The following is a 16,075-nucleotide window of genomic DNA, read 5'->3' as shown; positions in this document are numbered from 1 at the left end:
AATTAAAAATAGCAGTAAGATGTCAACTACCAAACGACAACCGAAATGGGTAACAAGTCATAAAGCCAAATATAAGGTAATTTCCAACTCACAAATACGATGTTCTCCTTGACACCATGTGTTGTAGAAGTACTCTAGAAAATGTGGCTAATCACTAAATTCAGCAAAGAAAGTGTGCAGCTCCTACACAATGCTCTCTTCACTTTCATGCATTGCCATCATTATCACCCCTAGATGGTGAAAATATCCATTTCTCTTTCCTTCATTGCATACTTGTACACATTCTTCAACCATGCTCGATGCACATGTCAAATACAAAGTATGACACAACATTAAAAAACACTCTTGTTACAAACAAAATGTTTAATTGAGCCTGCTCATTTGATATAAAATGTAGGCCAGCGTATCATAATGTTTGATTTCATGTAGACAAATATTTCTCTCTTGCTCTTATTGTATCACATGAATCTCTACACTCGCATCATCCGTGATAAATGCATTGATCCTCCAATCAGGCCTCTTTTCCTTTTCTCATCTCCGCAACTCCATCAACCACACCTAAATATCCTTGATCTTGTTCCTCGATGTTACAGCCCATGCAATACGCACCCTCGATTGATGCTCATCCAATACAAGACACAAATACAATTGATACTATTTTAGACAACAAACAAGAAGATCATGAGCATCCACAAATCAAATGGGCTACTTGAAAATAGGTTAAGTTTGAAGAGACTTACCCCGTATTTGTTTGTTACAAATATCGAATCCATTGAGATGATTGAGTCATGCGAGAATTGAACCATCATGTCAAGCATCCAAGATGTTCGTATTCCCATAATGAAAGGTTTGTCGGCACCTTTTGTCTGTTGGAAAAAAACATAAAAAATTAGCCTCATCTTGTTTTTTCTATTCTAAGATGCTACTGGCATCGTGCACATGCTTTCATGACTGAATAGAACGCACCCTTGTCACTGCATTCATAATATTCTTGCATGTGACGAATGAATCTCTCTTCTTCAACATGTCGTGAAAAATGGGATCAACAATATGTCCATCCATAATAGCATCAATGCTCACATCCATCAGCAACAACCTCTCTATATATGTTTTGCATTCATCTGAAAGGTTTGGTGCAAATTGAGAGTGTAGCTCAATGCTGGTATCATCCACACCAGGACAAGCTTCACCATTCTTGTCTACATGCAATAGTTGCTTCAATATCAAGATGACCACATCTAGCCTACCATATAACACCTTAACAATGAAGTGGCATGTACAACCTCATTTTTTCTGATATGTCCGAGCAGGCTTCTTATTTGGTGACTTTTTCCTATTGTCATCTGGTCCATATGAACACGAATACCTCCAAAAAAAACTTTCGTATTATCAACAACAATCTTAATGTCATTAAATCTAGACAAAGAGTAGGAAAGAATGTGTGTACTAACTAGTTGTACATCTTTGTTGTATGTGTGTTGTGCACAACACTATCGTGCTCACTTTGCTGCTTTCAAAGAAATTGGGTTTCAACACCTTCACGCAACGATTCCCCTCTGATGAATGCATCCAATCTACCAAGTGGAATTGCTGCATAGAGGTCTGCCATTGAATCATTTTCGACACAAATTGGTGTCCACTGAATATGCCTTGAAGAGAAATGACACAAACCTTCACCAACATCTTGAACTTCCAATACCATAATGTCTTGCCATTTTCAGTGGTTTCCAATCCTGGTCCTATAGATATCGAACAAAGATAGAGACATTATCAAAAAATAGCCACAGTGATGATATGTTCAGTGTGATAGTTTTTTGAGATAGTGGTTGATGTCAAATGTGTTTGCCATGATATTGGTCACTTGGTACAAATGACTTCATAGAGCTACATTACATGCCCACTCAATCAATGAATCATGTTAAATGCAATCCTCTACAAGAAGATCATTTTCTTTGGTAATTAAGCTAATTGACTTAGTACTATCAATTCACCATGTCCACAGTATGTTATACCAATATGTTAAAGATTTCAACATCTTTTCTTCACAAAGGTTCTAAAAATCTACAAACATAACTTCCCCTGAATTGATACCCCTTTTAATTTAGTTTCTAGAAGAACAATATGTACCATCTTGAGCTCCAGATCCATCCTTCACTTCATCATCTTTCTTTTCTTCTAATATTTGAACCTACATCTTTTCCATCTTCTTTATTTGAGTTAGATCAACCTTCTTCTATGAAAGAAAAGACTTGGTATTATTTCCTCTACAAAACTTATTAATATTTTTTGTATTTGTTATATTTATAACATGTAATGTCTTGTGGATCATTTCCACTTCTTGTATTGGATATGCAGTTAGCTGCCTTATGACCAAACTTGTTGCATGTATAATAGTAACTATTTAAAGATTGAGTATTCTTTCATTGTTTACATTCATTAAACCATTCCCTATTATTAGTAAACAAATTCATCTTTTTGAAATAATAATTCAAATGACTTGAATTACCGGACCAATAAAGACAAATATCACTAATAGTTGAAGAAATCACTATTAAATAAGTGATTTTCCTCTAAATTCTAGAGGTACAATTCCCTTGTTTAATGTAATTTAATTTTTTTAGGGGTATGCTTTTAACTAGAAAGTAGAAAAGGAAAAACTAACACCTATACATCAATACTTCACATGAGAGAAAATTTGTATTTGACTACATCAATAATTAACACACATTATGTTAAAAAATTGGCATCAAGAACTCCAAGAAGCATTGGTTCTTTACAAATTGTAATGTCTACCATCTGTCATTAGTACATCTAGATGAAAATGACGTCTTTAAATGTCAAAATATTGGTTCAAGATAAACTCAACCCCAAAGGTAAGAAAGGCCCTAAAATATGACAGAGATTTATGCTATAGTTTAGGTCTACATATTGGAAGAAGACAATCATCCATACTTATCACAAACTTCTGCAGCTCATGTAGACTCAAGGTGAGTTGAAAAATGACCATCAAAGGCGTGTTAGCATTATACACTCAAATGAGAATAGTTGATGTTGTCATTGATGGAAACCAACTAGGAACATGGTTCATAGGATACATCGGCAACATACATCATCTACCGGCATTGACAGGCACTACAAGTTCATTCACACCGGCATCCAGCCTACACCGACAACAGTTCATACTGGAACTCTAAGCCAACTCAAAAGAATATTGTTTTGTATTGTAGTTATATTTGTATAGCTGACATGATGTATTGTAAAGACTCATATATGTATGAGATCTTGAAAGTCATTATGAAATGTAATTAGGTAATTTAAGGAAATGATATATAATATTTGATAGGTTATGATAGTGAATCAACTATATATGCATTTTGATGTAATTATCATATGAGTGAATAAGAGAAGAGAAGAGAAAAGAAAGGTTTATGGAAGAGGTATCAGATAGAGCTTAAATTGGTACTGAATCCAACATTGCAGATGTTATTTTAGCAATACGTTGTCATTGGATTTAATCATCCAATTTTGTAGTCAATGTGACTTCTACTTTTGTATTGAGCAGTGAGCTCTAGGCTGTTGGCCTTCCTGCATGTGTAGGCCCCTATTGTACAAGTAATATTTATTCATATTGGCCAGTGAGTAAATATTGTGGGTCACAAATCCCATCGAGGTTTTTCCCCTACCGGGTTTCCTTGCAAAAAATATCTATGTTATGGTGTGTATTGATGGTTATATTTTTGTTTCTCTTTACTACATTGTTGATATATTAAGTATCTAACAATTAGTATCTGAGCCTAGTCCTCCATTTGCAAAAGCCTAACAGCTCGAGAAAGATTCTGGAACCGGTACCGATGGAAAGTTTGAGACAACAGTTGGAAGGAGCTCTTGAAGATTTTGATGCAAAAAAATTAAAGAATATCAAACTGGAAGATGAACTCAGAACTACTCGAGAATTCATCAAAGCACTTCAAGATAACCTGGTTATAGCAAAGAATAAGAGAAAAGAATTATATGTGCAATTGCAAAACCAAGATGATGAAGAAAAGGAAACTCTTAGAGATATTGCAAAAAAATTGAGACAAGAGAACAATTTCATGAAGAATGAGATGCAAGATTTAACCATGAGACTATGTAAGGATATTGAAGATAGAAAAAGGAATAAAGAAGATTTGGCCAGAAGACTTAATGAAAGGTCAGATAAATCTCTAAGGCTCGATTATGAAAATGATATGCTCAAAACAGGTTTGATTCATATGCAACATGACAAAGAGGAACTTATGAGACAAGTTAGCACTCTGGAAAGTGAGTTAGCCGTTGCAAATGAATACAAAGACAAATTCAAGAAGAGTTTGGATAAGCTTGATGATATGTTGAAAAGTTAGAAACCTGATGGAGAGATAGTTGGACTTGGATTTGAACAAGGAGAAATTTTCAGAACTGCAAACAATCATGATCACAGCAAATCAGTAAGGCAACTTAATGCTTATAAACTCAATGGAAAATGTTTTAATTGCAACAAATTTGGTCATAGAGAAAATCAACACAGAGTTAGGAATAATCAGAACACAAACTCAACCAATGGTCAATGTTCCAAATGCAATAAAAATGGTCATAACTCAGACAATTGTAGAATGAATGTGGAATTCTATGTTTGTGGTAGATTTAGATATTTATCTAATCAATGCAGAATTTAAACCGGTCAAGGTTATCGAAAAGTTATTCAGAGAAACAATGTAACTTGTTATGCATGTAACAAGATTGGGCATATTGCAAAATTTTGTAGAAGCAAGAATGTACCAGTGAACAACAAAGGATCTAATGACAAAGCTAAAGAAAAGGTGAATGAAATCAAGCAAGAATTTTCTAAACAATGGATCAGGAAGAGAAATCAGAGGAATGATGAAATTGTCTCTGCATTGGCAGAACAGAGCAATCTTGCATCAACAAGAGATTCTTCATCTCACTAAGGAATACTCCTTAGGGGTAAGGTAACTAATTGAAAATCATGCATTTACCCTCAGTTGATGGTAAGAAGTTATAATTCTTCTTTACCGACAGATATGTGGAGTTTTCACTTTGCCGGCAAAGCATTTATTGTGGTTGTAAGTTAACATTTTGGTTATAAAGGCAATGTAACTTCTCATTTCAACTCACCTAGAATTCAAGCATTCAAAGAGAGCGAAATTGAGTAAAGGCATCCCAAAGGCAAAGAAGCAAAAGGTTTTTCAGAGCATTCAAGGATTTCTCCGCTAAAAGGTATTTATCTTACGTAATGGCTTCTTCATCCTCCGTTCATGAATTTGTTACAAACCCTACCATTGTGGAGAACATAAAATGATTGCATACATACATTGTAACATTGAAAGTTTAGGGTTTGAATATTTGAAGAATATATTCATAAATGTTATTACTCACAAACATGGGGTAGTTAAACCGGAACACAACATAGTTGAAGATTTAGGGTTCATTGACATCCTCCATATCCCAGAATTCTCAGATGAAAGCATCCGCTATGTTATTAGTAGGGTTCATAGTGAATTTATGTGGTTAGACTCAGTATTTAAGATCACTGAGGAAGCTATAAGACCTATTACTGGTTTACCCTCCACCACCACTAGGCCTAAAAAGAAAAAGAAAATTCCAAACAAAGAGGTTATGAGCTTAACCAGAGCTACATTTGACAACCAGTCACTTAGGGTCAATGATATAAAAGATAACAATGTTAAATTTTCAAGTATGGTCATTGGTTATAGAATTTCTCATTCTACCATACTAAATTTTGTATCTAGTTTATGCATTTATAGTGCTCATGAGATGTTCTTGAATAATGAAAAAATTGACATCTGTGAATGGTTAAAGGATCAATTGCTAGAGAATTTGGATAAAATAAATAAGAAGGGAACCTTTAAATTTGGAAATCTAATTGTGTTTAATGCTTTACTTCTCAAAGGTGATTCCCAGTATTGGACATAAGGATTTTGCCTATGATGTTTCTGTTGGAAAACGGATAAAGGAGGCAATTACCGGCATGGGATCTGATAGTGATAAACTGGTAAAAGAGTATTTGAAGAATTTTCAAGCTAAAATGAGACAATGGGAAATGATTTCCCAAAGCATTGTTGATAAATATGACAAACAAATATGATTTGTTATCAAAAGAGATGAAATTTGCATGTAGGCAGTCACACCTAGAACTGTCTACATTACAGAGATGGGATATGAGGTGGATTCACACATCTTAGATTCATATGCTAGAATAATCCTAGATGCTCCACCAGAACCAATAGAGGAGATATTTGGTAATGCTGAAACTATAGAAAGTGGTGTTTCTATGTAGAAGTAGAGAAAGAAAAGAGAAAAATTAATAAAAGATGCTTCTAAATTTGTAAAAGATATTGCAGAGGGGTTAATGAATCTTAGTGGTATTGCTACAAGTGTAAGAGAAAGTAAATTAGAATAGAAATCGGTAGCACATATCTCTCTTGTGGCTATCTCATCTGATTTTGATAGTAGTAAGGCAACTAAATTCAAAAGAGTGGATAGGAAGAAAAGAAAACCCTCACTGGCACCTGCTCCATCTCCTAAGAAATCAAGGACACTCTCAAAGAAGCAACAGGCTGTAAGAGAGCCTAGTGGTCCTAACAAGAAAGTTACTCCAAAGAAGAAATCTGAATCAAAGGAACTAGATACTCTTTCATCAGAAGAGTTGATCAATGAAATCACCCAAGATGGTAACCTCAACAATGTAAATAAATTTTACCATTTTTTTAAAGATTCGGATCAGGAAACTATAGAGGAAAGTATTATTTTATATCTAGATATCTACAAGAAGGTTCTTATTGAAGTTGTAGATGTTCTACCAAATGATTTGTACTTGAGATTAGAAGCCAAGAGAATGTCTCTTATGGAACTTGATAAGAAATTAAAGGCAAAAGCTCTATTAGTTGTGCATCCTGTTAATTCTAGGCAGGAAATTGATGACCTTATATCTAAAGCCAATAGAACTATTTTTGTGATTGGTCACTGGCAAGTTAGTCTTGTTGTTGGCAAAGTCAAATAAATTGCAGATGAAACAGCTAATAAGTGGGACATATGTTTTTTTGAGAGAGAAAAGAAAGAAGAGAAAGACAGAAAAAAGATGGATAAGTCATTTACTAAGGTATATCAGAAAATAGATAAAGGTACAGGAAAAATTGGCAGTATACCGGATATTACAGTTAAGGATAACTTACCACCACCAGCACAGGACACCCCACCAATGATTTTAGAGGCACCGAAACCAACGGATAATCAGCCTAAAGAAGATAAGTCAGAGGAAGTAAAAGCAGATAATGTTGATTCAGAGTTAGACATTCTTTTTACCATGAATGTGGACACCTAGGATTTTAATATTGTAATAGACAAAGAGACGGGTGAAGTTAAGACATCTGAATGCATCCCTAATGATACTCAGCTTAACACTAAAATACCGACAAAAGCAGAAGTAGGAATTGGAACAGAAATAGGGCATGAATAGAATATATCTGAACTAGTAGATAGTAAGACAAAAAGTAAGGTTGAAAACAAGAATAAGAATATGGAATAAAAAGTGAATAAAGAAGAGGATAAGGATGGAAGCAAGGAAGCATAAGTGGTTAAGGTAATTGTGCAGACATGCGGAGAAGAAAAGAAACCAATTGTAGAACCAAGCACTCCACCTAGCACTTTTACTATGGATTACAGACCATCAAATGTCACAAATGTACTCTTAGATTCAATAAAAAGGATTACAGAATGCAATGCCTTAGCATTTAAGGCCATTGATGATTCTTTACCAATTTTGCAAATGATTGCACCGGCATGTAAAGTTGATCATATTGATGGATCTTTAGGTAAATTGGACACATTGTCCAAATTCATTGCTTCTAACATTCAAACTTTGAAGAGACCATTAAGGAAAGGGTAAATAAGGGAAAATATTATTTCTTTGACAAAACAATAAAGGACTGTACTAGATAGATTGATTCTTTGTTACCGACACTTAATTCCACCATTCTAGAATACAAAGAGTTGTACAAGGAAGCATGTAAGCCTCACCATCTAACCAAGGATATTGATGAGGAAATAAGGAAGACACAAAAGGAAATTGATGATATAGCTGATAATATGATTGGTTCTTTGGAACTTACTTCAATTTTGGATCAGGAAATGGAAATCTATGAAGAGAAGATTGAAAAATTAGAAAGGGAGAAAGCAAGGCTAAGAATGAAAACCCAAGAGTTGAAGAACAAGCTTGGTACTAGATTGGACAACTTATTAACAGACCAAAATAAGCTATCTAAGGAATCTATTCAGAAATAGATGCATTATCTCACTGGTATGATCTGGTAGACAAAGACCATAATTTCTGAGAATACTAAGTATTTGCAAGGTCTTAACTTAGTTTTGGCAGACATTTTTTCAGATTGGACATAACTCGTTACATGTTTCTAGGTAAATTTATAATTCCTTTGATTCTTTTGACATTCTTTGTCATTGATGTCAAAGGGGGAGTAGTGTATGATATGAGAAAAATGTACAGAAGGAGATCATTTGTTGAGGGTGACAACTATCAGTTTTTGGATTTTTCTCATGAGTGGTGCCATCAATGCCAAAGGGGGAGATTGTTGGCATTATACACTCAGATGAGAATAGTTGTTGTTGTCATTGATGGCAACCAAATAGGAACATAGTTCACAGGCTACACCAGCAACAAACATCATCTACTGGCACCGATAGGCACTACAACTTCATTCACACTGGTATCTAGTCTACACCGACAGTAGTTCATACCGACACTCTAAGTCGACTCCAAATAATATTGTTTTGTATTATGATTATATTTGTATAGCCGACATGATGTATTGTAAAGATTCATATATGTATGATATTTTGAAGGTCATTATGAAATGTATTTAGGTAAGTTAAGGAAGTGATATATGATATGTGATAGGTTATGATAGCGAATCAACTATATATGCATTTTTATGTAATTATCATATGAGTGAATAAGAGCAAAGAAAAGTGAATCAAGGTTTATGGAAGAGGTATCAGATAGAGCTTAAACTGGTACTGAATCCATCATTGCAGATGCTATTTTAGTAGTACATTGTCATTGGATTTAATCATCCAATTTTGTAGTCAGTGTGACTCCTATTTTTGTATTGAGCAGTGAGCTCTAGTCTATTGGCCTTCCTGCATGTGCAGGCCCCTATTGTACAAGTAATTTTTATTCATATTGGCTAGTGAGTAAATATTGTGGGTCACAAATCCCACCAAGGTTTTTCCCCTACTAGGTTTCCTCCCCAAAATTATTTGTGTTATGGTATGTATTGATGGTTATACTTTTGTTTCTCTTTACAGCGTTATTATTTGTTTACCGGTATATTAATTTAAGTTATAGTTGCAAACAAATTTCATCTACCAATTAGACACTGATTCACCCCTCCCTCTCAGTGTCTTTGGGACTGATCAAGTATCTAACAAGGTGCTCCATGTACCTACAATGGTGAGTCATTTCTAACATAGTATCACCTAAGACTTTTTCTATTTACCATAACAAGATGTTTTATAACATAGTGGGTAAGTACCTAAAATAGTGCTACTGCTAATTTTACAAAATTATTCCTATTGTCTATAATAGTGTCATAGAAGTGTAGTTTCAAGTGACATATGCAAAAAAAGAAATTGTAGATAAGGAGAAAAACTAATTCCCAATGTGTTGGAGTATGACAACCATGTTCTCTCCAATCTCCATTACTTTGACAATGGGTGATGTCAAGAGCTAGTTATCATCGGAGTTGAGTAGTATGCGGAAGGGATCCAGATTCCCATTCCTAACCCCTATCCTAAACACCTCCCATGCCTCCTGGATGAAGTTCTTCCTCCTTTCCCGTGCTGCCCTTTTTTGGGCAATTTACTCGTCTTCACTGTCTGACTCCTCCGATTTAGAGGAGATGTAGTTGGTGTGGTTAAAATAGATGTCAAGGGTCCTTACCCAACAATCAGAATCCAACTCTAGAATGGCATTTTCTAGGGCTTGTCCATCAGACGGGTAGACAAAGTCGTTGATCCTCTGTATGCTCACTTCCTTTGAATCAAACATGTCAACCATAAGGCAAATGACAACCTCATAAACAAACCCATCACACCAATGTCGAATACCACCCAATATACCATTAGCCACCTGCCATACAACATTCCAGACCACATTGTTTCCTTGAAATGGTTGGTTGCATTGGGCCTGGATCGATTCCTCTCTACAAAGGCAACTGAGAGCAAAATGATGCACCATCGGTTGAAATAGATATTTCCAAGCTTAAGACTACAATTTGAACCATTCCTTATATAAAGTTTCAGAATTTCTAGAGAATTCTAGAGACCAAAATAGGCCCAGATTCCAATCAAGGTTCATCCGAATAGCATATCTTTACTATTTTGAGAACTTGTCAAGTCCTTAGTCATACATCTTTATCTAACCGGCCTGATACCAATCTACCAAAGCACATGAAAAAAAAAAGGTATTCTAAGAACTTGTCAAGTCCCTAGTCATACATACTTTATCTAACTAGCCTGATACCAATCTACCAAAGCACATGAAAAAATAAAGGTCTTTGGTTTGTCCTTCCACTAAGGTATGGCCTACCTCTAGCTAAAACAAAGCTCCCATGCTTGATCCACATTCACCGACATCCGATGCGCAATCATAAGAGAGCATGAGATCCGTGTTGGTTATGTGTGCACCTTGGGCCATAGAATTACCCATCAAAAGTTTCCATGATGGCCCAGGTACCTTCATGCTTCTTATCCGATCCCTGACTTGACTTTGCAGACCGATTTAGCCAAATCGTCCTTTACAATCTATTTCAGCTCATTCTGCCAGTCAAAAGTCAAGATTTTCTCATTGTATGATTCAAGTGAGACACCAACATTAGCTAAATAATTAGCTTCTTTTTTTGCTTCATAGAACGTGTGGGAAATTCTATAATTTTGAAATTGGTTAATGTGCATTGCAATATCAACCAAATAGCGATGAAGATTCCAATTGGGTGTCGAGTTGTTGTTAGTGGTGTTGATTATAATTTGTGAGTCCTCCTCTATTTCCACTAATGTAAATCCATTATCAACACAAAAGATGAGACCATTATATGGATACCATTAGCCTCCAACTAAACTCCCTGTCATAAGAATCCAAGTTCTCATCCACAAACACTCATCACAAAACCTTATTATCTCCAAATGTGTCATACGTGGCATACGATCCATAGATGGGGATCCATAGAATCCTCTAGTGTCACCTACATCTCACATATCTATAGGTAAAATGAGCTATTCTTGTTGTGCCATCTCTCAACTAAGACAATTAGTAGTATGAGATTAGCCCAAATTCTAGGCAGGAGAACCACATGACATATTCCTATTGAGCCTAGTGTCAAATGGTCAATATCCATCAACAGGGGTTGCATACTCTAGGTTAGAGGATGCCTCTCCCACAAAATCATCGTATCTAGGTCATCCTACTTTATTTCTCCTAATTTTAGGATTAGGGCATCTCTTTCTTTCTATAAAGCAAGTCTGTATGCATTGTATCATTCTTTCTATAATATTTTCTTTTGAGCAATATGGCATATGTTTCTTGCTACTCCCATTTGTGGAAGGTGTTCTAGTTTTTTGTTTGATCTTGTAGGCTTGTGTTGTAAACTTTTGTGTTACAAAATTTGAAATGGTATTAGAGATATCAAAATTTAACAATGAGGATATAAATATTAAGAGAACATAACTATGCATATAGACCTCTAAATAATCTTGATAAACACTTGCCTATGCATTTTCGATACCACATTAAAGAACACAGTGAAACCAAAAAGTAAAACTTTCCACATTACCATTTTGATACAAAATGTGGGGAAAGATGATCTAGTGGGGTTCCTAACATGAGAAGTATGGGAAAAAGTATCAAACACATTCTTAGAGGAATCTTTCTTCCTATAGAATGGACAAGATTCGTGGGTTGAATGAATCTTATACATCAGTCATTGAGAAGTTTGGCATAGAGTAATCATGTATATGTGAGTTAGGAATACCAATAAACCTTTGATTTCTAGAGTTCATTATTTAGATCCATCCACATTATGTATATCAAATGCCTTATGGACAAATTCATGTTTGAGGTGGGTTCACGATGTTTGTTGGAGCTTGGGAGGTCCCTCAATTATTTAAACATATAGATGCCTTTCCTAACAAACCTCTTTCCTTTAAACTTGTTGATGGAGATTAAAGGGCACTCATTATACTAAAATATCTTGTTCCACCAAATGCAAGAGATAGGGAAATTAAGACCATGCTAAAGAGATTGATCATACCAAGTGAGGTGTTAGGAAACTATTTACCAAGGTTTCCAAATGCTATTAAATGAGTCTATCTCTAAATTTTTGTTTAGATAATCTAATATTTAATTACAATCCTAATGTATAATTTTGAATCTCCAAAGTTCTTGAAATAGGTAAGTTGGACACCCATTGGTGTAGGAGCACCTAGCTTTTAACCATTTTTTATGCATTTTCCATATTTTGATGTGATGATCCATATTTTGGATTTGGTGTTTGAATAATGGGCTAATAAAAGGTCCACATGTGTTTTTGATGGTCATTTGAAGGATAATTTTTACCTAAGTTGTTACTTTTCTCAAATCTAGCCTATGAGCCCTTGTAAGCCTAAAATGGCATAAATTTGCATTATGATGTAAAATGACTTGTAAAGCCTCATTTGGCATTTAGGCATATCATTTTAATTTTAGGAAGTCATCCTAGGAGGTTTAGTATAAGTAAACATGCATAAAAGGAAAAAATGCACATTTGAGCAAAAGTTGTCATTGTTGCTTGACAACTTTTTGCAACTTTTTGATCAACTTTGCATTTTTGAGAAAATTGGTGGTTAGGCAACTGATGATGAGTTGGTTATGACCAAAATGGCATATAAAATTATCTGAGAATCATTTTACATGGGTTGGAACATTTATGAGCAAGTTTGAATAGATTTTGAATACAATTTCTAGATTTTACCTTGTAATTTTGTCATTTTTGTAGCAGTAGTCTGTACCAAATCAATTGACCTTGCTACTATTCTTTCATGGTGGTTTAGTGTATGTTATTTTATTACTCAGGAGGTGTTTGTAATTTCTTTTAGTGCAGGTTTGAGGTGTGTTTACAAATTTGTATTGCTCTCGACCCGAGCAAGGGTTCAAGAGCCCACTTATGGTTCCAACTTGAAATCCCTTGAGTTTTTCTCAATGACCCTTGGGATTCAAGTCATGGAACCCTTGTTCAGTATAAATATGTTTTTTAATGGTATTGAAGTTGTTTGGAAGCAGCTTTCCATCATTTTGTAGGTGATGTGAGTCATAGCCAGGTTAGGAAATTGATGGAAAACGTTGTATTTACTTGCAGGGTTGTGAAGTTGTGAATGTGCCAAGTGTTTGGAATAGAAATTTGATGCAGGAAAGAGTCTCATTGAAGAGGAAGAGGTGTGATAGGGTGTAGAAACCATTTCAACCTTTTGAAGAAGTCTGCTAATTCAAAACCCCTAAAATTGCCATTTTTGGGATCCATACCAGTACGAATAGACCCGATTGTCTACCCTAGTTGATTCAAAATTTTGTCCAAAAGGGTACTCGGATCACCAAAGGTGTTGGAAGGTTCTTTGAGTGAATTTTGATTAATTTCCCAAAAACCAATTGGAAGCAACTATTGAGCACAAATTGATAGGGATCATTCCAAGAGAGTTTGAGTGTTGGAAGCAACTATTGAGCACAAATTGCTAGGGAGATCTCCAAGAGAGTTTGAGTGTTTTTACTTGTCAAAGGACAAGTGAAAAGTGATAAGATCGCACTAAAAAATTATCCAACTACCTTTTGAGTAAGGTGTGACTCTCTTTGAGAACCTCTCCCCACCACCCATGAGGAGCTACATGATATTGTTTATTATTATTCTCTAAAATTATATGAGATGTTGCAATGGAATTGAATAAGGGAGGTTATAAAAGGAATTTAAAAATAGTTTATGTATCATCCTTTTGAAATTAGGAAATGAAAATATGAATAGAATTATTACACTTGTTGAACTCATAGGAAAGAGAAAGTAGGCTTGAAAAACAAGGTATGTATCATCTTTTTCTGAACTCCACAAAGAAATGTTAGATAGTTTATTATTAATTAAAATTCCCCATTGCATTATCATAGGAATGTTGGGAGTGGATGTGTAAAAGGTTGATCTTGATTGACATTTATTTGGATTCATAGTTTGTAATCAGAGTAAATCATCAGATGTAGAAGTCAACAAAGATAGTAAATCATCCAATCATCAACACACATAAAGAACAATCATAACACAAGTAAATGGACCAGAAACAACATCATTAGTGTTTGAGTTTCTCCCTCTAGATGTGAGCTTGTTGTAACTTACCATTCAACACTTCTAACTCAAGCCAACTCTACGAGTGATATCCCATCTTGGGAATTGTATATAGAAATATTGGAATTGATATCCGGAATATAGAATATAGAATATAAGATAGAGAACAATTTCATGCACATAGAATCAAAAGACATTTTTTTGTTTTTTTTCACCATATATATTGAAATCCTCCAATTTCTTACCGAGCTAGATTAGAAACTCAATTGTGCTACAAGAATTTAATTTTATTTGTAGTCATATATATTGAAATGCTTGAATTTGATGTTATAGAACAATTTCATGCACATACAATCAAAAACGTATGTTTTTTCACCATATATAATGAAATGCTAAGAACAATTTCAAAACAAGGAAGATAACAGTATCAGTTTCTATCAACAATTTTTATTTTTGTCCGGTAAAGCTATATTTTATATTAATTCTAAAAATATTTGCATTCTAAAATAAAAACCTCCATGACTAGCCGATTAGACTATCAAAGTCGTTATACATAACGGTCCATACATAATAGTCCTTGCTCCAAAAAATGTTGTATGTTCCATCTCGCTACTCCACGTGAACAGTCACCGTGTCCTCTTCCACATCCATCACTTCCATGTTCCTCACTTGGTTCATTTTTGTCTCCCTGCTAGAGCCTTCACCAAACTGTAGCACACGACCCTTCTTAGTTGTTCCTCTTCCACAAGGTTGACCCCGTCCTTTTGTGCGTGCAGGAACCATTTGTTGCACAAATGCTCTATATTCTAACCAAGGTCCCCATTTTTCCATCTCCACATGCGCTTTCCAGACATAGACCATCTCAAAGTATTGCACAATACCATGCATTCCATCCTATGCTACACTTATTCTCACCTCTTTATCGAATGTGGTGCTCTAGAGAAAGAACGCTCGCAAGGGAGGAGTGAATTCGCTCACGTGAATCCATGCTCAGTCCACACTTTCAAAGTTGTCCATGTCTCGTGCCAAACCTAATAAAGCTTCCATTCCCCCTAGCCATTCCTTCTTGACAAAACATGTTCATGATTTCTCTGACTTTCACAACAGGTCGGAGCTCCAGATACCATGCCATAAATAGAGTCACTATGTCCACATTCCTTATGTACTTTTGTCCACCATCTAGATACTCAAGTCCAAAAATTAACTTCACCACAGAAAGGAATGTGTTGTCTTCATAGATGGACAGGTTAATCAATCTATCATTGCTTATTCCTCCCCAAAATGCGACCTGTGTTTTACTTGTTTGTAAAGAAAAGTTGGCCTCCATATTTGAAATCGAGATACCTATAATTCCAAAACAGACATGCAAATCTATTAGACTAACAACGACGTCTAGAAATTATTTGTATATTTATCAACCTATGTGTTAAATTTTTAGTGCTTTCTAATAACTAAATTCATCTACCACATGTTCCATGTTATTCTACAATCTAAGTACTTGGGTAAATGCACAAAGTTGGGTCCCAATCCTGCATAAGTCCGCGGGTTGGAAAATAAGCCCCTAGAAATGGGTGCCTGAGCCATAAAGAAACGGGTGCCCGAGCCATAAAGAAATGGGTGCCCGTTTAGCAATGGCTTCTTGAAGCTAA

This window comes from Cryptomeria japonica, chromosome 7 (assembly GCF_030272615.1).
Source record: "Cryptomeria japonica chromosome 7, Sugi_1.0, whole genome shotgun sequence".
In the NCBI taxonomy this organism is placed as follows: domain Eukaryota; kingdom Viridiplantae; phylum Streptophyta; class Pinopsida; order Cupressales; family Cupressaceae; genus Cryptomeria; species Cryptomeria japonica.
The sequence above is the reverse complement of the archived record's forward strand: the minus strand, read 5'-3'. Positions refer to the sequence as shown.